Source organism: Hemicordylus capensis, chromosome 2 (genome assembly GCF_027244095.1).
Source record: "Hemicordylus capensis ecotype Gifberg chromosome 2, rHemCap1.1.pri, whole genome shotgun sequence".
NCBI lineage: Eukaryota > Metazoa > Chordata > Lepidosauria > Squamata > Cordylidae > Hemicordylus > Hemicordylus capensis.
In genome coordinates this window covers 379,514,106-379,529,631 of record NC_069658.1, presented here as the reverse complement: position 1 = coordinate 379,529,631, position 15,526 = coordinate 379,514,106, and the positions used below count along the sequence as shown (strand labels likewise).

At 40.9% G+C, this 15,526-nt stretch overlaps 1 pseudogene; it reads left to right on the top strand.

Annotated features, from left to right (window-relative positions):
• The first annotated feature begins 7,492 nt into the window (after positions 1-7,492).
• Positions 7,493-8,439, top strand: LOC128344016 (olfactory receptor 10X1-like; annotated as a pseudogene).
• The last annotated feature ends 7,087 nt before the right edge of the window (positions 8,440-15,526 follow it).

Here is a 15,526-nt window from a genome sequence, read left to right as displayed (position 1 = left end):
GCCCTCGAGTCAGTGTTGACTCCTGGTGACCACAGAGCCATGTGGTTTTTCTTTGGTAGAATATAGGAGGAGTTTACCATTGCCATCTCCCATGCAGTATGAGATGATGCCTTTCAGCATCTTCCTATATCTCTGCTGCCTGATATAGGTGCTTCCCATAGACTAGGAAACATATAAGCAGGGATTTGAACCAGCAACCTCATGCTTCCTAGACAAGTCATTTCCCACTGCATAAATTTCTAATCAGTACCCAACAAATGCTTCTTCTCATGAGTAGGGATGTGCACAAATTGATTTTTAAAATTCCATTTGTACCCAAATCGAATCACCCCCAATTCATTTTTGGGTCCCAATCTGCCCCCGAATAACCCGATTCTATTTGCATCCAAATCAATCCGAATCCGAATCAATTTAGGGCAAAAAGGGGTTCCAGGGGCAAAAGAGTGAGGTGGGTGGTAGTGACCAATGGGTGAAAGCTACCACCCACATTTCAAAGAAATTGGGCAAAGGGGTGATTTTTTAAATTTAGTTTTTTGAAGTTTGTGCATCTTTAAGCTTTTTCCCATAGAGAATAATGGGGATTTCAGCAGCCTCATAACTCCACATGGGGGGAAACAGGGTGGCCCAGTGTGGGTTGTGGTGGGTGGTAGTTCCCAATGGGTGGAAGGAAGCTGCCATCCAAATTTCAAAGAAATTGGCCAAAGAGCTGATTTTTAAATTATTATTATTATTTTTGAAATTTGTGCATCTTTAAGCTTTTTACGATAGGGAATAATGAGGATTTCAGCAGTCCCATAACTCCACATGTGGGGCACCAGGGTGGTCCAGAGTGGGTTGTGGTGTAGTTCACATGGGGTGCCAACCACCTCCAAAAACACAAGCCCATGGGGTACTGGGTTTTGTTGCTACAAAATCAACTATTTTGTTGATAGTGGATTCTCTGGTCATTCATCATTTGTACCAAAGATGATGAATGAACATCTTTGTTCATCTTTGACCAATTGTCCACCCATTGGGTAAATATTACCGTTGACTTTAAAAAATCAAGCCAAGCCACTTTGATTTGAGCTTGGATCTCTGGGTCATAACACCTCTTATGAAAGTACTTGAGATGTTTAATCTATATGAACTGTTAAAAAGAGAGTTCACAATGCATTTGTTGAGAAACATCTAGTGCTTGTAGACCAACGGTGCAAGACAGAATCATGGTGTTAAAAGAAAACTGAAGTTCCATCTGCTTTGACTTCTTCCCCTGAAAAATTCCCTTGCTTTATGGATGGTTCAGACAAGAAGCCTGGCAGCACACTCAATAGGGATGGGGTCTCACTGAGAGGGCACCTGCCATGAGCTCACCAGAAGACAATCTGATGCACTCTCGGGGCATCCTTTAATCATGTGAAGGGGCTTTTAATCTGTATTGTCCCTCTACACATGTTCTCATACCTGTTTAAAGAGGTATTGGGAGTACATGTAGGGGGTGTGATTCAGCTGAACAGCCCCCGCATGTGATGAATGGATGTCCCAAGAGCACATCAGGACATCTTCTAGTGACGTCAGGGTGGGCACACTCTTAATGCAACCCCCTCCTTATCATGTGTGCTTGCAGGTGTCTCATCCAAACATAACTATCTAATTAGGAACTTTGACTAAAATTGGTCTCACTAGAAATGCCAATTCATTGGTCCAGGAATGGAGAACTACTGATGATTGTTTATTTTCCCCTCTGTAATCTCCTGTGTTCATAATTCAATTGAAAAACAGATCACTAATTACTCAAGGCTCAGACCTTTTGAGATACTGTGTAGGTCATGTCCTGAAGGAACAGGGGTAATTTTTCCAATATGCAAAACAGTCAAGGACATAAACTTGCTGAGATTAAATTGCAATATATATTTTTTTAAAGACCAGACTAAGAAGTCATGGAAAGACATTTTCATACAGCTTACTGACTGAATGTTTGTTGGTTTTTAAAATATAGAATAGAAGCACCTTGACTGGACTTTAGAAGGAACCAGCGGCACTCAAGATGGCTTTCCCTTAGTCTTTCAAGGAAAAACTCAGCCTTTTGTATTCTTCACTTCATATGTTTGAGATGATACATTCCTCACCACTTCTTCAAGAAAATGTGGAGGATCATGGGCCAGTGAACAAGAGGTGGTTCACTCACCCATTGTGAGCACCCTGTATACGGTATGATGTGCTACATTTGGAACAAAGGAAGTAACTGCTATTGGTAGAAATGTCATGTCATACTCATATTTTTGCCTCTCTACCTTGTAAAATACTCAGCTTAAAAGAAGTAGAGATATTTTCAGAACAAGAAGGTCATGAATGGCTGTTTTATTCTTTTGGAACAGCATTTTAATTAAACACGGGAAGCAGATACTACAAAATTTAAAAAAAATTAATCTGTATACGTAAGTGAACTGTGCAAAAAGCAGTCAAACTGTTCAGAAGTTGCAGGAAAGTACCAACATTACAAAATGCTTTCCACACTGCTACACATCTCTGTGGTCAGCTGGTCCCATCAATTTGTTTCAAAAGCTTCTATTAATAAGCAGAGCTGGAGTAAATACCACTGCTGAGTTCATTACTGAGGGTTTTTAAAAACATAATGCAGTATGGAGGCACTAAAGTGTGTTATACTCATCGTCTCCCACAGTTCTATCAAACATAATTTCATCTTATTTTTGCATTCCACATTTTACATCTCCAACAACGGAAGGGAGATTAGACTTCCTCATTCGTCAAAAGCTGCATGTCAAACATTACTTATATGCAATAAATTAATGGAGTTATACTTGACAGACACTAAAATGTATGCTAGAGGAATGTCATGATATTTATGAGATGGTTCAGATAATACCTTACCAGTCTACACTGTTAGAAAGGGCATATCCATCGTGATGTCCCCATGGACATCTTGATGCCCTCCTGACATATCCCTTTATCGCAGGGTTGTGGGGGGCTGTTTGTCTGAAAGGACTGAAAACTGAACTGCACAGCCAGATAAAGGACTTTCACTAAAAAATAAGGAAAAGATCCAGCCCTTGCTACATTTATTGCTTCAGATATGCCAAGGTACACACATGTGTGGTAAACTTGTCTCAGATAGTTCTCTCCTGCACTGGAACCCAACAGCGCATACAGGAATATACAGAGGGTAAACTCTGGATCAGCCTTTAAGTTTCCAAAATTTAACCAAATGAAACAATTGCCAACTTGTAAAAGAGGTATCTAAAAATGAGACTGAATATTATTATAGCTTTTTATTGTTTTTTTTAAATATCTTTAAATTTAAAATCACCAGAAAGCATTACAATACATTTCTAAAAACCATCATTAAAAAGAAAAGAAGCAGCAGCAGAAGAAGAAAAACAAGCCCAAAGCTATGACTACAAAACATTAGACACATAACACTCTACAACACTGAGGTCATTCTTAAACAAATAATCTTTCCAAACTTGGATGAATTGGGTTGTCCCCTCCTTACCATAATTTTTATAATTCAAAAATAGTAATAGAACCTGCCAAATCATAATAAAAGTCTGAGATGGAATTATACCTTTTTGGATATCTAAGGAATATGTCAGTTTCTTGGCTGTTGCAATATAACAGAGTTTGTTATACCATTCTTCTAGGGAGAACACTCCCTCTTTCAAATCTTTGGCTATGATCAATCTAGCTGCTATCAGCATCAAGAGCAGTAAATCTTTAGATTTTAGTATTTCTCGTTCTCCTGAAAAAATACCTAACAATGCCAAGAGGAGATTTGTCAGAATCTGTTGGTCAGGGATTTTTGCCATCTATATAAAGACCAATCCCCAGAAATTTCTAACTCTTGGACAAGTACACCATAGATGGTAATAAGTCCCCTTCTCCTTACAATCATTGTTCCAGCATTTAGCAGAGATCTTTTTTTTAGTATAGCTTTTTATTGTATCGTGTTACATGGTAATGTTCATGAGCTGTGCCCAAAAGCTGCAAAATATCCCTTCAGTGCTGGAAAACAAACCTAAATAAAAATATACCGCATACCAGTGCAATACTCTGTTCAGCCTCACTGTCTTAAGACCAGTGTTCCCTCTAACAGGGATTCCCAGATGTTGTTGACTACAACTCCCATAAACCCCAGCCAAAGGCTATTGCAACTGGGGATGCTGGGAGTTGTAGTGAACAACATCTGGAAATCCCTGTTAGAGGTTCCAGCATGCCAAATGCAAATGCAGTTTTTATCTTAGTTAAGACTCTCTGCCATCCCCAGTAGCAATGAATAAAAACTTCAGCATACATATTCCCTTCATTTTTCATTTCTGGAGTCAGCAACAAGCAAATGAGTAAAAAGGATTATTCCTGATCATGCAAATAAGTCTTACAGTCTGTGTAGGGAGTCTGCTGTCGTGAGACCATTCCCCCCCGCCCCGCCCCATGCATGAAAATTCAGTGCATTCCTATGACCATTTGGAAGGTAGGGCTGGGAAAGACTCCTGCCTGAAACCATGGAGAGCCACTGCCAGTCCGTGTAGACAATACTGAGCTAGATGAACCAATGGTCCTACTCAGCTCCTATGCTCCTAAGGAAGAATGGTAATAAATGGTTGGAATAGCAAGAGCAGCACATGAGCCATTTTGTTTTTTTAAAAGCCATGCTTCATTTTCCCACTTGCTTTCATTTACTTATCAGATTTCCATGTAAGCCAAAGGCTTTGTTTCCCTGCTGAGATCTTGGATGGGGAAAGAATATGGGGACTGCATCCTACTGGGACAGCACTACACCACTGCTCTTGAGAGTTGCTCCTGTATTAAAGGTGAGCATATATCATATTTCCGGTTCCATAAAGTTCAAGTCCTTCCTCAGCTTTATGCTATGCTGCTGGCACTGTCCAGAGCAACCCCTCAACAATCAGATCACCACACATCAGCTTCTTCACTCACCGTTTACCACAGTCTGTGACTATGTCTGCATTAGGCAATTCTTTTCAGGATAAGGACAGGCATTATTGGTTGCATTGTCACTCCTGGTCTCAATACATTTCTATGCTGCTTTTCATGGATGTACTAGACTGCTGGGGTACTTGCTCATTCCTCAGAAGCTGATCCACTGACAGGAAAGGGCTCCACTCTGACTCTTCAAATGGCAGACTGCTGTCCTGCACCAGCAATGTTTTTGAATGTTCACATTTTTTCATTGCATTAGACACATTAAAAATGTGTATATTTTTAAAAAGAAACCAATGTGTTAAGTATAGCTTAAGTATGGTGAGGTTTCTTCCCCCACCCCATACTTTTATTTTTGAGTTTTGCAGAAATGTGCAAACAAATTACAAACAGATAAAATTCAGCTCAGGAACAAACAAATAACACTTCAGGATCATTACTTCACTTAATTCATTTAGAATATCTGTAAATACAATTATAAACTAAAAACCTTGTATATACAAGTCTTATATATGCAGATTTTTTGGCATCAATAAAATTTTTAAAAGTAACCAACATTCTAAAAAGATACACTTATAATTGGAATGAGCAGAGGCTTTTGGCTGGGAAGAGAGCTTTACCTGCACCACTAACTCCCAAATGTTATCAAACCATTTAATTTCAGGAAGGTTCTTGCTTTTCTATTCCTTAGCAATTGATTGATTGATTGATTGATTGATTGATTAAGTGTCGTCAAGTTGATGTTGCCTCTTAGCGATCACATATATAGATTCTCTTCAGGATGATCTGTCTTCAACTTGACCATTAAGGTGATGCTGTGGATCGTAATTCCTTGCGGTCATAATAGAGTCCATCCACCTTGCTGCTGGACATCCCCGTCTTCTCTTTCCTTCAACTTTCCCCAGTTTTATGGACTTCTCAAGAGAGCTGAGTTTTCGCATAATATGTTCGAAGTATGATAGTTTGAGCCTGGTCTTTTGTGCCTTGAGTGAAAATTCTGGATTGATTTGTGCTGTGATCCATTTGTTTGTTTTCCTTAGCAAGGTATCAATTCCCTGCTAAAGTAGACACCAATGGCTCCTCAAAGACATGTAGCAAAATTATTCCAAGTTTCCACATCAACAACACATATGTAACTTCCTTAGCATATTGAATAACTCTTTTCCAAAATAATGTAAGCTATTTAAGTCATGGGCAAGGCAACCACATATGAAGATATGATCCCACTTGACCACAAAGTCTTCAAAACTTAAATTAAAGAATCATATAGATGAGTTTTGCCAGTGTTCTGTCTGTATCATCTAGACATGACCTTATAAGCAGATTCCCTTACATGTAATGAAGAAGAGGAAAACAGATCTTTAGACTATTTGTCCATATAGATTCTTCCATCTCTGCTCCTAAATCTGTCCCCAACTTTTCATATAACCATGTGGAAATTCCCCCCATTTTGCTTTTTAAAAAGCTGTTCTTCATTTTCCCACTTGCTTTCATTTACTGAACAGAACCCTCATATCATTTTCCCACTTGCTTTCATTTACTGAACAGAACCCTCATATATGGTGGAGTCAACCTCATATATATAGTTGCGCAGCGGGGAAATGCTTCACTAACAAGCAGAAGGTTGCTGGTTCAAATCCCCACTTGTATGTTTCCTAGACTATGGGAAACACCTATGTTGGGCAGCAGCGATATAGGAAGATGCTGAAAGGCATCATCTTATACTGCACAGGAGGAGGCAATGGTAAACTCCTCCTGTATTCTACCAAAAGAAAACCACAGGGCTCTGTGGGTGCCAGGAGTCGACACCAACTTGATGGCACTTTACCTTTTTACCATATATGGGGGGGAGGGGAGGGACTGCAACTATTTCTTGTATGTGAGCTCTGTCCTTAAAAAAATAAAGGATGTCCATTAAAAATAAGAGAAAAATCCTCCTTTGAACTGGCACGTCCCCTCTTTAATCACACGGTGATTGATTATTCTCTTTATATTGTCTCAATTTACCTGTCAACCTGTGCATACTGTCCTTTTCCTTCAGACTGGATGCATTCAATGCACATTCAACAGAATCCACATCCTGCAATGCACCCACTCTGCACAGTATTCACTGCAGTCTGATGCAGTGATGGTGTGAAATGGAATGATAGCAGTAAAGATTTTCCCCATGCGACTGCTCTTCATCAATCAGAAATTTTGATGTGCAAAGTAGTTCAGTATATTAATTTTACCTCACCTCTCTGTACAAAAGTGTACTGCAAGTGCTTTACATTCAAAATAAGGGACGGTATATTAACAGAAACAGAAAGCTTGAGAGCGGGGTTGGGGGAGAGGGAGAGGGAGAGAGAGAATGAATCTATCTATCAACAATAGATTATAGCAAAGCCATTCTGACAAACCTATAAAGTTTGCCTAAACAGTATACATATCCCTTCTGCTGCAAGTTGTATGCATCTGTATCCTCAGAAGATCTGAGCTGTTAATTGTCTACAACACTGAGATTTATGTCTACAGTAACTGAAGACCCCTTTTTTTCCTTTCAAGGTCCAAAGCAATGTGCTGCAAGACAACGAAGCAGAATCAAACACATGTGGTGGAATTTATCCTGGCTGGGTTTTCTGAGTTCCCAGATCTACAGACAGCTTTATTTCTCATGTTCCTTCTCACATACATTATGACTCTGCTGGGCAATCTGTTGATAATGATAGTCATTAGAACTGACTGAAGCCTCAGCGTCCCCATGTATTTCTTCCTTTTCGTTTTGTCCCTTTCTGAGACCTTTTACAGTGTAGTCATTATCCACAAAATGCTGGTGGACTTACTGGTGAAGAGAAGAACAATCTCTTATGCTAGGTGTGCAGCACAAATGTTTTCTTCCTTGGACTAGATGGCACAAACTGCCTCGTTCCTACAATAATGGGATATGACCGATATCTAGCAATATGCCACCCGCTGCACTACCCAATCCTCATGAGTGTGAGGGTGATTCTGTGGCTTGTAGCTGCCTCGTGGACTGGGGGGTTTCTCGTATCCCTAACTGAGACAGCTCTGGGTTTTGGGTTGTCCTTCGGTGGCTCCAACACTATCAACCACTTCTTTTGTCATATGAGGACAATGGTTAAGTTAGCTTGCACTGATGACAACAATGCTGAGGTTATCATCACTGCTATCTCTATTGTGGGCCTGGCAGGCAGTTTCCTGTTCATCATGTTGACATACGTCTTCATCCTTTCCACCATCTTGCGAATTCCCTCCACTGACAGTCGGCAGAAAGCTTTCTCCACCTGTGCTTCCCACCTCATTGTCGTGATTGTGCATTATGGGTTTGCCTCCATCATTTACCTCAAGCCAAACACTGCTGGTGCTTTAGACAATGACGCATTGATATCTCTACCCTACACCATCATTACGCCATTCCTTAGTCCCATGATATTTACCTTGAGAAACAAGGAAATCAAAGTTTCCCTAAGGAAAGTAATCAGCAAAAAATACTTTACCTAAAGTTAATGAAAATTAAAAGCACATGTTAAATGCAAACAAGTTCAGTTTGACCAATATCTTGTCAGTGGTTATTTCAATATGTTCCTCAGTTTCCTGACACATTGCTTTATATTTCACTGTCTCATGCTCATTATATTAGGCTAAGGCTTTATAACTGAAATTTATCACTTACAAATATTACTTTTGCTAAGTTCTCTTATGGAGAAGGAAAAAGAATAGAACACAAGAAGACTATGTCCAGTCTGACCCCAAAGGTCATCTGCTCCACCATCCTGCTTCCCACAGTGGCCAGCCAGATACCTCTGGGAATCTGAGGGTAATGTGAGGAGAAGAATAAAGACTCAGTTGTTATATCCCACAAGCATGAGATGAAAGTAATATCTGTGTCTCCTGCAGATGCTACCATGCAACTGATATTCAGAGGCACACTGCCTTTGAACCTGAAGGCAGTACACGGCCATCATGACCAGAAGACATTGACAGACCTATCCTCTATGAGTCTATCTTATCCTCTTGTAAAGCCCAAAGGCTATTGGACATCCCTACATCTTGTAACAGTGAATTCAAAATAGGACAGCACATGTGTCTGCCAGACTGCCCTCAGATGATTGCCTCCTGCTGACTTGTGGGGGGTATTTGGCCTCCCTAATCTCCATACATTTATAAATGATCAATCAGTTTAGAATTCCAGAGAGGCAAGCAACCTTTTTTGCCCTTGCCAGATAGGAACATAGGAAACTGCCATATACTGAGTCAGACCATTGGTCTATCTAGCTCAGTATTGTCTTCACAGACTGGCAGAAGCTAATCCAAGGTTGCAGGCAGGAATCTCTCTCAGCCCTATCTTGGAGAAGCCAGGGAGGGAACTTGAAACCTTCTGCTCTTCCCAGAGCGGCTTCATCCCCTGAGGGGAATATCTTACAGGGCTCACACATCAAGTCTCCCATTCATATGCAACCAGGGCAGACCCTGCTTAGCTATGGGGACAAGTCATTCTTGCTACCACAAGACCAGCTCTCCTCTCCCATACCACACTATTTTCAGTTAAAGATAAGCTCTACGTCTTGGTTTAAATACTAGTAGATCAATGGTATCAGCCAGAATCATGGAATTAGAAGAAAACTGAAAGCTCATCAGCTTCAGCTCTTTCATTTCAAGATTCCCTTGATAGAAACTGTTTTTGGCAGATGCTTGTCCAGTCCGGGTAATTGTAGCAGAAAGCACTGAGCTGTGGACTCTGGCCTGGACAAGTTTCCCTTACCTAAGTAATCATACCAATGATTAATAACATGGATATATTTCAACACACTTAATGGATGACATCTAAATTGGTGCTCTAACTCTGTGCTGGTGTTTAGGGGGAGGGCAATTTTGGTTGATCTCCAATTTGCTCTGAAGCTGACTCTAACCCTCAAAACTATGTTCCTAAGAGTTGTGCAGCCTTCAAAGACATATTTTCAGCAGGCACAGTGGGATTCAGAGCAAAGGGAAGACTGAGAAAAATTGCCCCTAGCACCAGCACAGCATTAAAGCACCAATGCAGTGTTAGTCTAGATGTCAGCCAATGAGTTTAGAAACATAGCTTCCATCTAAAGAACTTCAGTATTTCACTCTTTACTTATATTACACAGTAATAATGCTCTCATGACAGATGTTGAATAAATCAGGTAGAAGGAATGCTGTATCATCCAGTTCTGCATATGGCTATAGTCAGGAATAATTAACTGAGAACTTCTAGTGACTTAAAAAGAAAAACCCAACCCTCTATAAACTTTCTAATCCAGCAGAGACATGGATTGCTAATTGCTCATGTAACAGATCTTTTGAGATACTGTGTAGGTCAAATCCCAAAGGACCAGGAGTATTTTTTTGATACATACAACAGTCAAGGTCATAAGAAACTTGCTGAGATTATACTCTGAACAATGTAGAACAATAGAACTAGGGGTCAGGGATCTCCTCGTGAGTCGCCACGGTGCAGAGTCATTCCTTCCTTATTTGGAATGAGAAATTCTTCATCCTGTCTTCAAATAATTAGGAGGATCATGGATCAGTGAACAGGAGGTGATTCCATTGCCCACATTATCATTCTGTATAAGGTATGCTGTATTCAGTGAACCACAGTTGATAGGGGTCATTCATAAAATTATGTCATCAATCAAAAAGACCAGGGGAGAAATGTTTTGCCCATTCGCGATAAAGGAAAGAAGAGATATTGCTGAAAATGTCACATCACATGCATGTGGTTCCTTCTTTAGCTTGTGCAAGATTGGGTTTATTAGGGAGGAAAGATCATTAATGTTTATCTCCTCAACAGCACAGTAGCTAGCTGACCACTGAAAGTGCAATTTTTTTAAAATGACAAAGCATGGAGGGGGAATTTTGAAAATGGTCAAAAGTGTCATTTTCACCAGTATTTCCTGACACCTCAAATGGCTTACAGTAACCAAGATGCATTAATTTAAAAAAACACTGAAAACTTCCTCCATTCTCAAATGCTGAATCTAAGTAATGTTATAAATGAATGCAATTGCATGTTGCAGGCAACAAAAATGTGTGCTGGGAAGAGCATCATCATATTTGTGACATACTTTTTCTGTGGAGGTCTGTATTAGAAATGGTGCCTTGTGGTGGTGCTGATATACTTTATGAACACCCAAGTAAGGCAAATCAAATTAATTTTGACAAGAATGAGATGGAAGAAACCTGGATTGGCAACAGTATATGTGAAAAGGAGCTAGGTGTCTTAGTGGATTACAAATTGAATGTGAGCAAGCAGCATAATGCAACTGCTAAAAAAGCTAATTTGGCCTTAGGTTGCATTAACAGTATCCAGATCATGATGATCTTGGCTTGGCTGCCTTGTGAATAGCCTCACTGTATTTGGCAACAAGAATATAAAATTAGTCTATATGCAGATGACATTAAATTAACTTTATGCTCTCCCATAGAATCTATTGTATATGGGCTAAAGGTAGTGAGTGACTTTGATAAAGTATTAAGATATAGAATAAACAGAGAAAACAGAGCTGTTAGGAATAATGTTCAAAATAGCTGTAAAGAACGTATCACACAAGTACACAAACTGCATTAGTTAAAAAATACTAGTAAGATATTCATACCCCAAATTCCTAGAAGGAGGGAGTAAAGATCAATTATGAAGCATTATGGTCTGATATTTTAAAAATTGTATAAGACAAGGCAAATTTAAGGCTATCTCGGTTTGGTAAAATAGCCATAATCAAAGTGCCCTGTCTGACTTATTATGAAACTTTATAAAATTATAATAATTAAAATATTTCCATCGTTATGTAGAATTTGGCAAGAGCCATTAACAGAGTTCAACTAGAATGGGGAAAAACCTAGATTTGCACTTGCCAACAAAGACCCAGGAAAGAATCATGTGGAATAATGTATCTTAATTTAATAAATTATTATCATGCTATATGGCTGGAAATGATAAAGAAATTGAGTACTGCTGATGTAAAATGTGCCCAGGTATCCATTAAGCAAGATAGTTGGATTTCGCCCTTAAAATATCTACCATGAGCTTACTTAAGGAACTCTCAAAAAGATATTTTGAAATATAACTCTTTAATGGAAGCCACTCTACATGTCTGGGACAGACTGGAGGAAATATATGAAATCCAAGAAGCTCTTCATTAACTTCTTCCATTTACAATAATATGTGTAGTATTGCAAATAGAAATTAATCATGGTGTTTTGTTTTTTAATTTTTAAAGAAACATACACATCTATATCTATATCTATATCTATATCTATATCTATATATCTATATCTATATCTATATCTATCATTGAAACATCTGTCTGTCTGTTCCCTATGCATTCCTACACCCTTTGAGCTATCAGGACCAAACTTGGCATAATGACTGCCTGGGACCTACAGGGAACATAGGGTACCCGGGAACCTCGACAACCACCCCACGCAGACAGACAGGCAGATATACAGTGGGTAGAGCCACAAAACAAAGAGCAAACACCTTTGAGCTATTGGGACCAATCTTTGCAAAGTGACTGCCATAAACTGATTGATTAATCTTATTTGATGAGTACGCTTTTCCAAAAGAGCAATTTGCCATTTATTTAACTACTAGCCTAAAGTGCCCGGCATTGCTCCGGCTTATGGTGCGAGTTTCTCTTTGTTATCACATCCATATCCAATTGTAGCTATACCTGCTTAAGGTAGGACTCAAATGGGTCTTCAAAACCACATACAATGCAGGAGGAGGCAGTGAGGCTCTACACACGATCTGTACATAGAGCCTAACCAAACAGGGAGCTTGCCCTGGGTGGCCAGATTGGCCACCCACATGACTACCGGCTCTATCATGGAGTTGGTAAGAGCAAGAGGGATCAGGGGGCCTGGCCCCCAGAAGTCCCAGGATGCCCCACAAGAGTGTGAGGGGCATTATGGGGAGTTCCCTGAGGCCGGGAGGCTTGTTGGAGCCTCCCAGTCAGGGATCTCCTCGTCAGTCGCCACGGTGCAGAGTCATGCCGTGGCGACTCACTATCGCCAAAATGAGGTTAGTGGAGTGCTCCCTCTGCTAACCTTGTTTAAGGAGGAGGAATAAAGCAGGCTAACCGCTGGGAGCCACACAACTCCTGGCAGTTCTCACGACCGCTTGAAAGCGGGCTGGGCTCCCTTAGCCCACTTTCAGGCAGTCGTGTGAATAGCCTCACTGAGTGCTACAAAGCCAGATGAGTAGCCAAGGGATACTCTCAGGCCAGAGACAGCTGCAGAAATGGGAATTCTGAGCAGAAGAGTAGGTGCCATCATGTCTCCAGACAACATTAATTAGCGGTACTCCCTCAGCCCTTCCACTGTAGCTGGGGCAGAGAAAGAAATCTCCCCTCCTGAGCTCTCTAACAGAAAATTCCTTCCCTCTTTACTCTGTTCGTCCTTCTAGGGTCATCCTCCACTGTTCAGACCTCACCTGGAGTTATTCATTCTTGATGGCTCAGTGCTAATCCATCTGGGCTCACTTTATCAGATGCTGTCTCAGCATGTAGTAAACTTGCTGTTAAGAGAGTTAAGTTAAGGAGAGCAGGCGAAGGGTTTAGAAAATAAGAACATAAGAACAGCCCTGCTGGATCAGGCCCAAGGCCTATGTAGTTCAGCATCTTGTTTCGCACAGCAGCCCACCAGATGCATCTGGGAAGCCCACAGACAAGAGCTGAGGGCATGCCCGCTCTCCTACTGCTATTCCCCTGCAACTGGTATTTAGAGGCATTTGCCTCTGAAGCTGGAGGTGGCCTATAGCCCTCAGACTAGTAGCCGTTGATAGACCTGTCCTCCACAAATTTATCTAAACCCCTCTTAAAGCCATCCTGGCTGATGGCCTTCATCACATCTTGTGGCAGAGAATTCCAAGGGTTGATTATGCATTATGTGAAAAAGTACTTCCTTTTGTCAGCAGAGGCGCTCTTACCCCTGGACTTTGGGGTCGAGGTTTAGGGCCTCCACAGCCCCTGGGGGCCCTCCAAAGCCTCCTTAGTCTGTCCTGGTTGGTGTGATCACCCAGGCTGAGCATGATAATGCTTAATTTGCAGGGGAGGGGGGGCCTCCAAAGGCCTTTAGGTCCAGGCTCCAAAATGACCTAGATGCACCTCTGTTTGTCAGTCCTAAATTTCTTGACAATCAGTTTCATGGGATGACCCCTGGTTATAGTGTTATGAGAGAGGAAGAAAAATTTCTCTCTATCAACTTTCTCCACACCATGCATGGTTTTTATACCTCTATCATGTCTCCTCTCGGTAGTCTTTTTTCTAAACTAAAAAGCCCCAGGTGTTGTAGCCTTGCCTCATAAGAAAGGTGCTCCAGGCTCCTGATCATCTTGGTTGCCCTCTTCTGCACCTTTTCCAGTTCTACAATGTCTTTCTTAAGATATGGTGACCAGAACTGCATGCAGTACTCCAAATGTGACCACAGCATAGTTTTGTATAAGAGTATTATAATATTAGCAGTTTCCTAGCACTCAAGTAATTTCTCCAGGTTTGACATATTCTCATGGAATTCTCATGGAAAACTTGAGTTGATGTGAAGCCACAGACACACAACCAGGTGCAGACATGTTTAAGGGACACAGATCCAAGCAAGTGTGGTGACAACTTTATGGATACCATAAGCTGCAATAATCTTTCCTCCAAAGGAAGCTAGAATCAGAAAAGTACTGCACTCCTGAAACTTCTCATTGCTCACAAGAGTAGGGAGCAAGGGCACAGACATGCAGATTTGTTCCATGCTACATTACTTTTGGACAAAGAACAATGTTTTATAAATATCCCTGGATTCACTTAGGAACATAGGAAGCTGCCATATACCAAGTCAGACTCTTGGTCCATCTAGCTCAGTATTGTCTACACAGAGTGGCAGCGGCTTCTCCAAGGTTACAGGCAGGAATCTCTCTCAGCCCTATATGGAGATGCCAAGGAGGAACCTTGGAACCTTCTGCATGCAAGCATACTGATGATGCTCTTCCCAGAGCGGCCCTATCCCCCAAGGAAAATATCTTACAGTGCTCACATGTAGTCTCCCATTTAAATGGAAGCCAGCAGGGACCCAGCTTAGCAACGAAGACAATTCATGCTTACATTATGCTGTACAATTTGCGTGACTGACTGTACATGTGTCCATTTAAAAAGTGAACCTGGATACAGGCCCTTCAAATGCATGGTACAGATAGGAAATGTAGTTCTGTACCTGCGTTCAACATAACATGTGAATGTACCTGTGTAAATATATGTACCTGTGTACACTGTACACTCTCTGTATGAGTGTTGAACATAACGTGTGAATGGGCCTCTTGTCTCCTCTTGCCACATTGCTGGGTGCTTAAAGGATCTGGGGCCTGGGCCCACAGCTTTTCCATATAGCTGTCTAGTCACCTTTCAGTCTTTTCTCTACCAAGCAAATCATACAAACCACTTGGAGGACTCTTGCTACAAGTTGTATGCATCTGTATTCTAAAAAAAATGTGAGCTGTTCATTGTCCACAACACTGAGCTTTATGGTTGCTCACTGCAGTCTTCCTCTTTCCTTTCAAGGTCCAAGGCATTGGAAGACA